This window comes from Eurosta solidaginis, chromosome 2, assembly GCF_040869045.1.
Source record: "Eurosta solidaginis isolate ZX-2024a chromosome 2, ASM4086904v1, whole genome shotgun sequence".
Taxonomy (NCBI): domain Eukaryota; kingdom Metazoa; phylum Arthropoda; class Insecta; order Diptera; family Tephritidae; genus Eurosta; species Eurosta solidaginis.
Window position 1 is genome coordinate 21,085,017 of NC_090320.1, and position 12,911 is coordinate 21,097,927.

The following is a 12,911-nucleotide window of genomic DNA, read 5'->3' on the forward strand; positions in this document are numbered from 1 at the left end:
AATGGCTGCAAACAGTGGCGTGGTTGCCAAACCGCATATGCGTCGACTTTGTTGTTCTCATTCACCAGCAAACTCATCTTTTCCACTTCTATTCTAGTTTGGAGTAAACAGAACATACGGCATAAGGTTAAATCTGACAATTCACGGCGGGCTTCCGTCTAACGCACAATACGCTTGACAGGACTTTATATTACTTAACAGGACTTTATATGCTATACTAAAAAAACACTTTATAGTTGTGGCAGTTTATACGATCTCCCTTCTAGTAGACTGAGCAAGCAACACATTTGTCCCTATCGTAAAGCATGCACTCGTTCGACCATATTTGCATAGAAGTTGCTGCATGCATGCGGGTTCATCGCTCTTCTCATTTAGGAGCACAAGATAAGCATTCTCTCCATAATCTAAGCACCCTCTGGGCATCGGTTACGAGGTCACCGTTTTCGTATTAACAAGAGTTTGCCCTGCCTTAAAACCTTCTATGTGGCACAGGATGTTTTGGGAAAATGTGCGAGCGTTATTCATGATGACTGGCAGCTCGAAATTCTCTAAAGAAAAACGTCGGCTATGTATATGTGTACTTGAGCATATACGCCATTTTTATGCATGCAAGTTCACGGAGACTTGTGTACATTGCGGTTTTGTTGGAAATAAAAAAAACAGAGGTATGATGGCAAATACTTTACTTTTAATACTGATACACAAACAAAAACAAAGCACGTGGCTAAGTATCGAAGTTTAAGATGAAATTGTTTTCTTTTTAGAGTTTTATTGGTTGTAAAATCTTTATAAATTTTTTGGTTAGATTTATATGGAATAATAAAGTGCAAATAAAGAAGAAACAAATTTAAAAAAATAATAATAAATTAAAAGTATAAAACAAATAACATAAAATAGCATTAAATTAAAACAAAAGCACTAAAATAAAATAAAACAAACAAATTTAATTAAACTAAATATAGTAAAGTAAAATAAAAAAAAATAAAATAAAATAAAATAAAAAAATAACATAAAATAAAATAAATAAAAATAAATTAAAATAAGAAAATAAAATTAAATTAAAAAAGCAAAATAAAATATGAAATAAAATTAAATTTAATAAAATAAAACAAAACAAAATCTAATAAAATAGAATAAAAAACAATAAAATAAAATAAGATGAAAAAATAAAATAAAACAAAATAAAATAAAATAACATAAAATAAAAAATAAAATAAAATAAAATAAAATAAGATAAGATAAAATAAAAAACAATAACATAAAATAAAATAAATAAAAATAAAATTAGATAAAAATAAAATGTAATTAAAAAAATGATTAACCGTTTAGACGGTTAAGCGCCAATTAAGTAAGTAATTAAAAAAAATTAAAATTAAAAAAGTGTAAAATAAAATGAGATTTAATAAAAAAATTAAACAAAATTTAGTAAAACAAAATAAAAATTAATATAATAAAATAAGATGAAAAAAATAAAATAAAATAAAGAAAATAAAAATAAAATTTAATTAAAGAGGTAAAATAAAATAAAATAAAATAAAAAAAATAAAATAAAATAAATTTAATAAAATCAAATAAAAAAAAAAAAAATTAAAAAAAATCAATTAAATAAAAATTAAACAAAATAATATAAAATAATATAAAATAAAATAATAGTAAGAAAATAAAACAAACAAAAAATAAAGTAAGCCAACAAAGCTTAATTCATAAACTTACCTTGCTGTAAAACTAATTCGAATAAAAAACTGCTTTTAAATCTGAAATGTCCATTTTTATTTGTTGACTAATTTTATTTTGTAATTAATTTAGTGATTCATAATCTGATATTTCTTTACGTTTACATGCAATGTACTTATGTATACAGTATCAACTTAGGTATGTTCTCATTAATTGGTTTTTTGTTGTTGTGAAAAAGCGCATAAAAGGGTTTTAAACGATATACAATTATAGCAACACAAAGTATGTCACACTACAAAAAAAAAGTTGTATTTATATACATACATACATGACAAAGAAAAATTTTGATTATTTTACTTGTTAATAATTACATAGTAATTTAACTTATTTTCAGTTCATTTAAAAATAATATCACAAAAATAATAATTTTAACATAATTAATTTTAATACAAATTTGAAATTTGCAATATTTTCATATGTATGTATGTGCTTAAATATTATATATTACGCATAGTACTAATCACTAGTTTTATATATTAATGTTTGTTTATTCCTGGTTGTATTCAACTAAATACATAAATAAGTACTTTATTTATGTTTTACATTTATTGATACACACGCTCATGGAAAAAGTATTGGAACAAAGGCTTTTTGCAGTTTTCACCTAGTTTCACATAAACAAAATTGTTTTCGCTATTTTTTTTATGAAAATATGTACAAATATGTTATAAAATCAATAAAACTAAGGTGCAAGATTTTGCAAAAAAGTCGCGAAAATTCGAATTGAAAACACGAATCTTCAGTAAAATGTTTTAAATTTTCAAATTTTCAAATTTTAAAAAGCGTTAATATTAATACCCCAAACAAATTTGCTGATTATTGGAATTTTTTTATTAGCATTTTCTTTCACACAAACTTTTGAACGTAATTTTTTTATAAGGCAGCAAATTGCTAAACTCAGACAAAAAAGTTGCCAAAAATCAGTAAGTTTTTTAAGGGGTTTAAAATTAACACTGCCTTATACTCAAACTCAATTTTATAGCTCATTGCTTACTTGGAAAATGCTTAAACATTTTTAGTGAAAATTTTAAAAATTTTATGAAAGTTCGTGTTTCGAACTCGATTTTTCTCGAATTTTGCGTCAAATCCTTAAATTTAATCTATACTGATTTTATTACATATTTGTCCATGTTTTTATGACAAAATAGCTTAAACTACTTTTCCTAAGCAAAACTAGATCAAAAGAGCCAAAAGGCTTTGTGCCAATATTTTTTTTCGTGAGCGTACATAATTCGTTTGTTTAATTATTTCGTGAATAGGTTTTGAGGAGGGCTATCTTTTTATTTAAAATGTTTTTGTTTTTGTTAAATAATCAAAGTCCTATAATTAACATTTAGCACAATTTATATTGCATATTATTTTTTATTTCATATATTTATTAGGTAACTTTTTCGTATACATATGTTGCATTATTTGTTGTCTTGATTTTGTTTGCTTGAATAATTTTGTTTTTGATTTTGGTGTCTAATGAGCGAAAATTCTTGATATAAATATTTTTTTATTTTAACTACAGCAGGGAGAAGAAAAAATGTAGTGGCAACTGTTATCAAATTTCGTCAACTAAATTCTTCCTTTTTCATTTTGTTTATATGGCGGAGTATCTGAAACACACTTTGGAAAAAAAAAAATTGTCAAAAATCAATGCGAATTTTGAGACACCAGAAACTTGTACTTTGCTAGACAAAAACGATTTGGGATATAAAACTGCGTAGATACTATAAAAAAAAATTATAAAAAAATCAGTAACTTTATATAAAAAGTTCGAAATTTTCTGGAATTTTTTCGAAAACGTTTTTGAATTGCCACTGCTATTTTTCTGTTTGTTGCTGTACATTGTTTTTATTTTATATAATTTATTAAATTTTATTTATTTCTGATTTCTGGCGGCAGCCGTGGTGTGGTGGTAGCGTGCTCCGCCTACAACACCGAAGGTCTTGGATTCAACTCCCGGCCAAAGTAACATCAAAATTTAGAAAGAAATTTTTCAAATAGAAACAAATTTTCTAATCATGGTCGCTCCTCGAAAGTGATCTGGCAATCACTCCGAGCGCATTTCTTCCATGAAAAGTTTCTCAGCGAAAATTCATATGCCTTGCAGATGCCTTTCGGAGTTGACATAAAACATGTATGTAGGTCTCGTCCCGCCAATTTATAGGAACAGTTAAAAAGGAGCACGACGCAAAGCATTCATTTATTCTAATTTATTTCTGGTTGATTTCCTAATTGAGTTCTCTTATTATTACTATTACTCTTAGCTGTGCCTAGCACGCAGAGCGCATCGGAGCCGTCATCAGCTGCGGCTCGCTCCGCCGGCGTGGAGCTACATTTAATGGAATTATTACTCACAAACATTCAAATTCACTTTTTTTTAAATTAATATTAGTGAAAAATTACAAAATTTGAGCACGGCGTTGGTTACTACACCTTTTCCAGTTTAAGTTCAGAAATTTACAATTCATATTCAGAAAATTACAATTCAAGTTCAGGAATTTCCATTTCATATTCAGAATTATTTAAATTAAGAAATTTACAATTCAAGTTCAGAATTTAAAATTCATATTCAGAATTTCCAATTCAAGTTCAGAAAATTACAATTCAAGTTCAGAAATTCCAATTCAAGTTCAGAAATTTCCAATTCATATTCAGAAAATTACAATTCAAGTTCAGAATTTCCAATTTAAGTTCAGAAAATTACAATTCAAGTTCAGACAATTACAATTCAATTTCAGAAAATTACAATTCAAGTTCAGAAAATTACAATTCAAGTTCAGAAATTTCCAATTCATATTCAGATTTTCTAATTTAAATTCAGAAAATTACAATTCAAGAAATTTACAATTGTCCATTCTTTTTGTTATTATGTACTATGCAATGTTACAACGTTTCTATGTAAAACAATTATTACAAATTAATAAAACTGAAGAAGTTTTGTAAGCGTGCTCGTTTTTAAAGTTATTGCATTTAAATTTTCCAACTTGCTTAGAATTGACCCTAATGATTATACTCGGTGTTGCAAAATATTCGGAGTTTGGGAATGTAGCGAGGTTTTTCTGATATACATATGGAAGGGTTTTTTGTTTACATATTTATTTTGGAAAAGCCACATGCTCTTCGGAAGAGGAAGCTATGTATTTATGTACGAATCAATAAAATTAACATATATGTTTAAACAATTTTGCATGCATAGATTTCCATTGGATGAAATAAAAATTCCTGAACAATTTTCTGTACTTGAATTGTAAATTTCTGAACTTGAATTGTAATTTTCTGAACTTGAATAGAAAATTCTGAATATGAATTGTAAATTTCTGAACTTGAATTTTAATTTTCTGAACTTAAATTGGGAACATTAATTGTGATTTTCTGAACTTAAAATGGATATCTCTGAACTTGAATTTTAAATTTCTGAATTTAAATTGGAAATTCTGAACTTGAATTGTAATTTTCTGAATATCAATTGTAATTTTCTGAACTTAAATTGAAAATTCTGAACTTGAATTGTAATTTTCTGAATATGAATTGGAAATTTCTGAACTTGAATTGGAATTTCTGAACTTGAATTGTAATTTTCTGAACTTGAATTGGAAATTCTGAATATGAATTGTAAATTTCTGAACTTGAATTGTAAATTTCTGAATGTAAATTCGAAATTCTGAACTTGAATTGTAATTTTCTGAATATCAATTGTAAATTTCTGAACTTAAACTAGAAAAGGTGTAGAACATGATTTTGAATATCATTTCTTCATCAGCTTGTTTTTTCGGGAGCTGAGTTTTGAACTCGAAATCTCCTACATTCATACTGATATAAAGGCATATGCCTCTATGCACTAAGTCATATAAATGTTCCGCTGCACGCTTTGTAATTTAACTGTAAGTATTGCGTTTTTGTTGCTATTACAATTAGATATATACATATATACTTTAAGTTTTTAATCAAAACTGTGTGGAATATTTTTAGGCGCGTTCAACGGAACTTGATCATTGACTTTAGATTTTCAATGCTTCCGCTGATTTAAAAATGTAGTTGAAATTGTAAATTTCCGGGTAAATCAAATATTTAGTTTCCATTGCATATTCCTGATTGTGGAAATCAATTTGAATGGCACCAGTCACGTGTCTATTTCGATTTCAGCCAACTGTGAAACTGACTTTTACTTCCTATCTTATTCTAATCCAAATATTTTTGTGAACCTGTGGTTTTTGATGTTTTATCTTGCTTGTTCTATACATTTTTATCCTATTGTTTTTTCTTCGATATATTGCATCTAATGTTTTTTTGTGATATTTTTATATCAATATACACTGTATCATTACAATGCAAAGTTGTTACCATTTAACAGTAAATTTGGCATTTGAATATGTTCAAAAGTATAGTTCATTCTTTGTAACATTCGAATTTTATTTTCGTGCAATTTTTCTGTATTTTCGTTTTTATCTCATACTTAGTCCAAACTGGCCCAATGTACGCTTTGTCTCTCACGAGTATTGCATACGCGCTTAAATTAGCTTCACTTATGTGTATATAACTGTTTTATAACAAATAATCAACAAAAATAAAAAAATGTTACGTGAACGTACGGGTACCCGACTTTACTGTTGGTACGGATATGTTTGCGTGTAATTTCTTTTCATTAATAGCTTTATAACGTCTAATTTTGAGAGAAAAAAATACTTAATTTAAAATGAGGTTAATTTCAAATGTTTACGTATACGCGGTTATTAGATTTTGGTATTTTTTTGTATTCTTTTTTAGCTAAGAAGCAGATAATTTTTCATTATGTTTTCAACATCTTTAAAATTTGTTCCATATATCTGTGGGCATGACTTTTTATAATTTGATTTGGTTAATTATAAATTTTAATAGATCTAGCTAATAAATGTAAAATTATACTTAAGTTAGATAGTCTGGACGTTTGCAAAGTATATTATATATCGAATGCTGAGTGGTACGGAACATCACTCTCTCTAATCGGCGATTTCGAAAACATCCTACCTCAGAAAACTTTTGAGAATCGTTCTACTTCAGAATTTGTTGGAAGAATGTTCTTCTTTACTACATAAATTCAATGAAATTCTGAGGTAGCGTGTTTTTGAAAAATATTCTGCGACAAAGTGTTTTAGAAAAATGCAGCCGAGATATGGTGATTTACTACTCTGAAAACAGTATGTATTTGGTAAAAATTTATGAATTTGACTGACTCACATTTTATTTACGCTTAAGTTCTGTGCTTCTTTTTTAAGTTCTATTCTGAAACTTATTAACATATGTTGACAAAACATAGACAAGATATTTCGTTATATGAATTGTTGAAATAGCTACACTTTGTTCGAATTCTTAGGTTTCAGCTTCCCTTTTGATTTATATATTAGGGGGACTCATGTAACCGTATAAATGCCTTATAAAGTGCGTAAACATATAAATTTATCTAGTGCGTAAACGAGCTGTCAAATTTTGTATGAAAAATCATTTACACAATTTGTATAAATTTACGCGCACATTTGGTTGTGTAAACGCGGTAAACTCAAAGGAATGCAACCTTGCAGACATTACAGCAGGCATTTTCATCAGAAATCTCCAACATCAACAAGTAAAGGCGTTTTAATTTTGATTTTTCAATTAATCTTGGCATTTTTTAATTAGTATAACAATCAAAAAAATTTTCTTTGGCAATAATACAGCTGACAAACAATCAAGTTTATCAAGAGTATTACTAGGTGCGTTCATATAACAGCGTGTGTAAATGGATATAATTTTACACCTTATAAGTTTATATGCTTTCATGAGTCCCCCTATTGTACCGACTATTAGCAATTCCGATACATCACTATGCCGCTAGTAAATAAATGCTGTACAATAACAAATAGCTACGCACAATATGAACACAGCAGCTAAGAGCGTAGACATCATTACACATCCATGTACATCGCAACAAAGAGCGCAGCAAATGAGAGAAGTATCTAAATATGCAAATAGTCGAGAAAGTTGTTCGCGAAAAGTCTAGACTCTGGGAGAAATAGGCAACTTAGAGTATAAAAACGGTACAAGTGATAGGGAATCAATTTAATTTTAAAACGTTGTAAGTGTAGTACGTAAATAATTTCAATTGTGAAGTCGTACTACCCGAGTTACTTACTTATTTACTTGGTTGGGAATTAACCCTTTAAACGGTTACCGCCCGTCAGTCGCTTCTTCGCTCTGCTGGCGACAGTTGGTAACACCAAGGGATTTTCTACCTGGTTTCTCGGGCGCAGCGAGGCCAACTTCTACCATACTAATACTTTTCCCACCAGAGTAGAGCTTTATATAAAGATAATTTTATATACAGACGGTGCAGTTATTCTAACAATAAAAGAGGGCGCAGAGTTAAAGAGGTTTTCTTGACCTTCATTACAATTGGCGTCATAAGAGTTGTTGTTGAATAAAATCGGAAGACTTCAGACGTAACGAGAGCATGACAAAGTTAAATGAATTGATGATCCAGCGGCTGAAAAAGGTGTTGGAAGCCAGCGGATTGAATACTACCTGCAATAAATACGAACTACAATCACGACTACGGCAAGCTATGGAATCGAAAAAAATTCACGTTGAAGAACAGAGTTTTCGTCTTTATGTGGAATAGTCAGCTATTAAAATGAAGGAGAAGATAGAGACCCAGAATCCAGCGTATTAATCAGAGTTATGAATCAATGATGTCCTCAGTGGAAAGACGTTACGGAAGTGTGCATAGAAAGTAGATATAGTAAATGGAGTTGCTGAATTGTTCCAGATGGCTTATGAAACATTGCAAGAGTTCGCGGCAGACATAGAGAGATTGACTCAGCTTGCAAATTCGAGCGCAGCTGTGGAATACTGCTACAACAACAACACCTGTGGAAAAAATTTAAAAAGTTAAAACTTAAACCTTCACAAATGGAATTTGGAGTGCCGAAACAAAACGAGCTGCATACACAAATCCAAAACCCACATTATCTGACACGGTATCACATGCACGGACTCAGGAAGTCTCGCTTTTGTGTAAGCCAGCGTTCAAAGCGCGAGGTGTGGAAGCAGAAAGGCCATACTGGGTGAACATACTAATGAAAGCACTTATGAGATCGCTACAGCGGAGTGACAGAAAAATCAAATGCTTCAGGTGCGGGAGGCAAGGTCATAATGCACTTCAATGCGGCATCGGCCCTAATGGTTTCAATGGGATGTTCTTAAGCGCAATTCTGAATAATATGAGGTAGAGTGAGCCAGATTCAAAAAGCGAGAACATGCTCCAGCTATTTAATGCCTCATTATATCTGTTCCGCGAATCGGAAGAAAGTCGAGCATTCTTACGGTTGGAGAATATTTGAATGTAAAGAAGCCTTTACTGACTGTAGATACTGGCGCATTTCATACTATAATCCGACCTGATTTGGTCAGCAGGATAGTAAACCCGTTACACGGAGTGAGATTGCGTACGGCCACTGGTTAATACAACCAAGGTTCCACACAATTCACAGTTGTAGAGATTGTTGACGAAGTCATATTGGAAATCCCGATCATCGAGTATGCTTTGTCAGAAGATAACCTAACCAGAAAACATTCTGCATGCCTATGGGGCACATTTTCTGCTGCCACGAAAATTCACTTGGAAGCATTTGCGCTGATCAAGTAGCTGGAAATTATAGCTGAATTTAAATTTTTGGCCGAATAGGCCTCCTACTTTACTGTCCAACCTCCTCCACTTTATGTAAGCCTTTATGGCTATTAACCACGCTTTTTTAAAATAATCGCACCATTTTTGTGTTTTCAGAACTGTGTAAACCAAATTCAAAAACGTTTTCGAAAAAATTCGAATATTCGCAAAAGTTTTACGATATTTTCGAACTTTTTTTTGGTGGTCTCCGAATGCTTTTGGAGTACGCAGTTTTGTATACCAATAAATTTTAGCCTAACGAAATACAGATACAGGTATTTCGAAATTCGCATTGATTTCGAATTTTAATTATGTATCCCGTCTCAAAAATGTTTTCGAAAAAATCGGAAATTTCATGAAACGATCGAAATTTTTATTTGCATAGTTAGCTAATTAAAAAACATTTTCGAAAAATTCGAATATTCGAAAAAATTTTACGAAATTTTTTATTTTTTCTTTACTTTTCTGATGTTTTTTTTTGTTTGAGCACGCAGTATACCAATAAATTTTTGTCTAAGCATCTGAAAGTAATATGTATCACGACATTCGTACTGATTTTTGACAAATTTTTCTCCGCAGGGTGTTTCAGACTTTTCTCCATATAAAAAAGTTCATATTTTGTATTTAGAAAAGTCTAAAACCTCATTCTGAATTTCGAAAGACATATTACTTGTACTTCGTTGCACTTAAATTGATTGACCTGCTGCGGCGAACTGATAAAAAATTTCAGAGAACTCCAAATTAAAACTTCGAAAATTTCGTAAGGCTTTTTCGAATATTCGAATTTTTCCGAAAACGCTTTTGCGACTAGTTTGCATAGTGTTTCGGTTACAAAATTCAAAGAAATGTCTTTTTGCGATATCGAAAATTGAATAAAGAAGCTAGTTTTCTGTCCGATGTTGTAGATTTTTGGCAACTTACAATTATATTTCTGAATTTCGAGTAAAAACTAACTCATATTACTGTAAAAGGGAGAATCTGGCGATAGTTTTTCTATTTGAAAGTTTCTATTTTTTGAATAATATAAACTCGATAGATCAAATTCGTCAGAAAATATCTCTGAGCTAAGCTAATTCACAATCCTAAAGACTTTTCAAATATCGGGCTTTTCTTAAATACTCAAATATTTGCAATTAAATAAATACTCATTGCATGGTTGTCAAAACGTTATCTCCCATATCAATGTTTACTCAACGAATGCCATTGCGAATTTCAACTAAACACGCATTATGCTCCAAAACATCTCATGAGTAGAAAAACAAAACAATACTCAATGTTAGCCTGCGCGTTTCCCCGTGCTGCACTATAATTTTTACTACACTCAAAACATTTCACTCCGCGATTGCACTCAAAAGCAACGCTAAAAAATACTGGTTTTTCAAGGGCTCACAATTTTACCCCGCCTCATAATACAAATTTAGAAATAAATAAAAACAAAACACCATCATTTGTGCCAACGAAAGTTTTTTTGATTGTTAACAAGTGTGACAGTAATGGCTGACATTCATCTATCCCTATTTCATATTGACATCTCACTTGCACATTCAGCTTTTCAGGGGGCAAACTTGACAGACAACATTTCATCAAGCTCCGACAAAGCGCACACGAGCAGGCAGTTGAGATGTTGATGCAGTCAAACAAACAGTAGGTGCTTTGTATGTACATATGGATGTGTGCGGTAGTTTGTGTATGTGTTGTTTATGTGGCGGTGTATGCTGGCATTGAGCCAACAGTGGCGGTGCACATTAATTGAATTTTGATGCACTAACTATGGGCCATCCCGCACCACGTATGCGCCCGGCAAGCAAGACAAATGGCACAAAAATGCAATGTGTGAAGGTGATGGAATGCTGTCTGTTTAATGGTTTACAACGCATGCAGCTGATGGAAAGAGATGTCAAAAGTTTGTATCGCTCTCAATATCAATGTATGTATTTTTTGTTTATTTGTTTATTTTGTATACAATTTTCAATAACGTGCGCGTGAGAGGTAGATTTTATTTATACAAAACAAAAAGTTTATTACACTCTTTGTTTAAAGCAAGAGAACGGCTTACTAATTGTAAAGAGTAGCAAAAATGAAATAGTAAACTAAGAGTACGTAAGCATGGTGAAATTTAAAAGAGCACAATTTTATTTAACAAGATTTGTAGAGAATAAGCCATTGTCAGAGAGGTTATAGTCATCTCAGAATAGTAATTTGTCAGTTAAAAGAGCAAATTGAGCACACATAAATTATGAATTGAGTAGTTTGTTTAATTAACAATTTCTCCAACATTTGGCAGCTATCAATTAGTATTGGTTGGTATTATAATTTTGCGACCTTGCCTATTGTTAAAGTGTGCGTGGCTGGTATGTATGTATGTATGTGCACGTGTGTGGGTGATTGTTTGGGATTTGCAATTTAATTCGAAAGCAAATTAATTTCTTACGTTTGATTTTTAGGCAAATTTAGGGCCTTCTTGCAGTAGATTTGTGCTTTAAAATCTTAATTGTTCAGTTCGATATGCAAATATGTATGTGTGACTTAATACATACACAGGTATTTCTCAATGGTGGAAGAAGCCAGATTTTGCCGTCGGCTCTTCTTAAAACAAAACTAAGCTAAATTGAAAAAAGACAAAATAAAATAAAATAGAATAGAATAAAATAAAATAAAATAAAATAGAATAAAATAAAATAAAACAGAATAAAATGAAATGAAATAAAATAGAATAAAATAAAATGAAATAAAAATAAAATAAAATAAAATAAAATGAAATGAAAGTAAATAAAATAAAATGAAATGGAATAAGATCAAATCAAACAAAATAAAATATGATATAATAAAATAAAATAAATTAAAATGGAATGAAACGAAAAAAAAAAATTGATTAAAAATAAATTCGAATAAAATTTAATAAAAAAAATTTTATAAAATAAAATAGTATGAAATGAAATAAAATTAAATTAAATCAAACAAAATAAAATAAAGTAAATTAAAATGAAATGAAACAAAATCAAAGAAAATAAAATTGAATATAAACAAAATCAAATAAAATTAAATAAAATTAAATCAAACAAAATAAAATAAAATATAATGAAATAAAGTAAATTAAAATGGAATGAAATAAAATCAAACAAAATTGAATAAATCAAAATACAATAAAATTAAATTAAATCAAAAAAAAAAAAAAATAAAATATAATGAAATAAAATAAATTAAAATGGAATGAAATAAAATCAAATAAAATTGAATAAAACAAAATAAAATAAAACAAAATAAAATAAAGTAAAATAAATCAAAGTAAAACAAAATAAAGTAAAAATAAAATAAAATAAATTGAAACAAAATAAAATTAAAAATTTGCGATCAACGAAGTGCAATTGTAAAAACGAAATACATTTTTATAAGGCGGCTGAACGAACTAAAACAAGAAGCGACGAATGAATTACTCACGAGGACTGAAGCTATCAAGACACAAGAAAATAAGTCTACCAAACAGTTAATAGAATGATCGAAGATATGT

At 29.5% G+C, this 12,911-nt stretch overlaps 1 protein-coding gene across 8 annotated transcripts in view; it reads right to left on the bottom strand.

Annotated features, from left to right (window-relative positions):
- Positions 1–12,911, bottom strand: part of tio (tiptop) — a 502,506-nt gene that overhangs the window by 293,415 nt on the left and 196,180 nt on the right. The gene's annotated exons all lie outside the window — the stretch shown is intronic.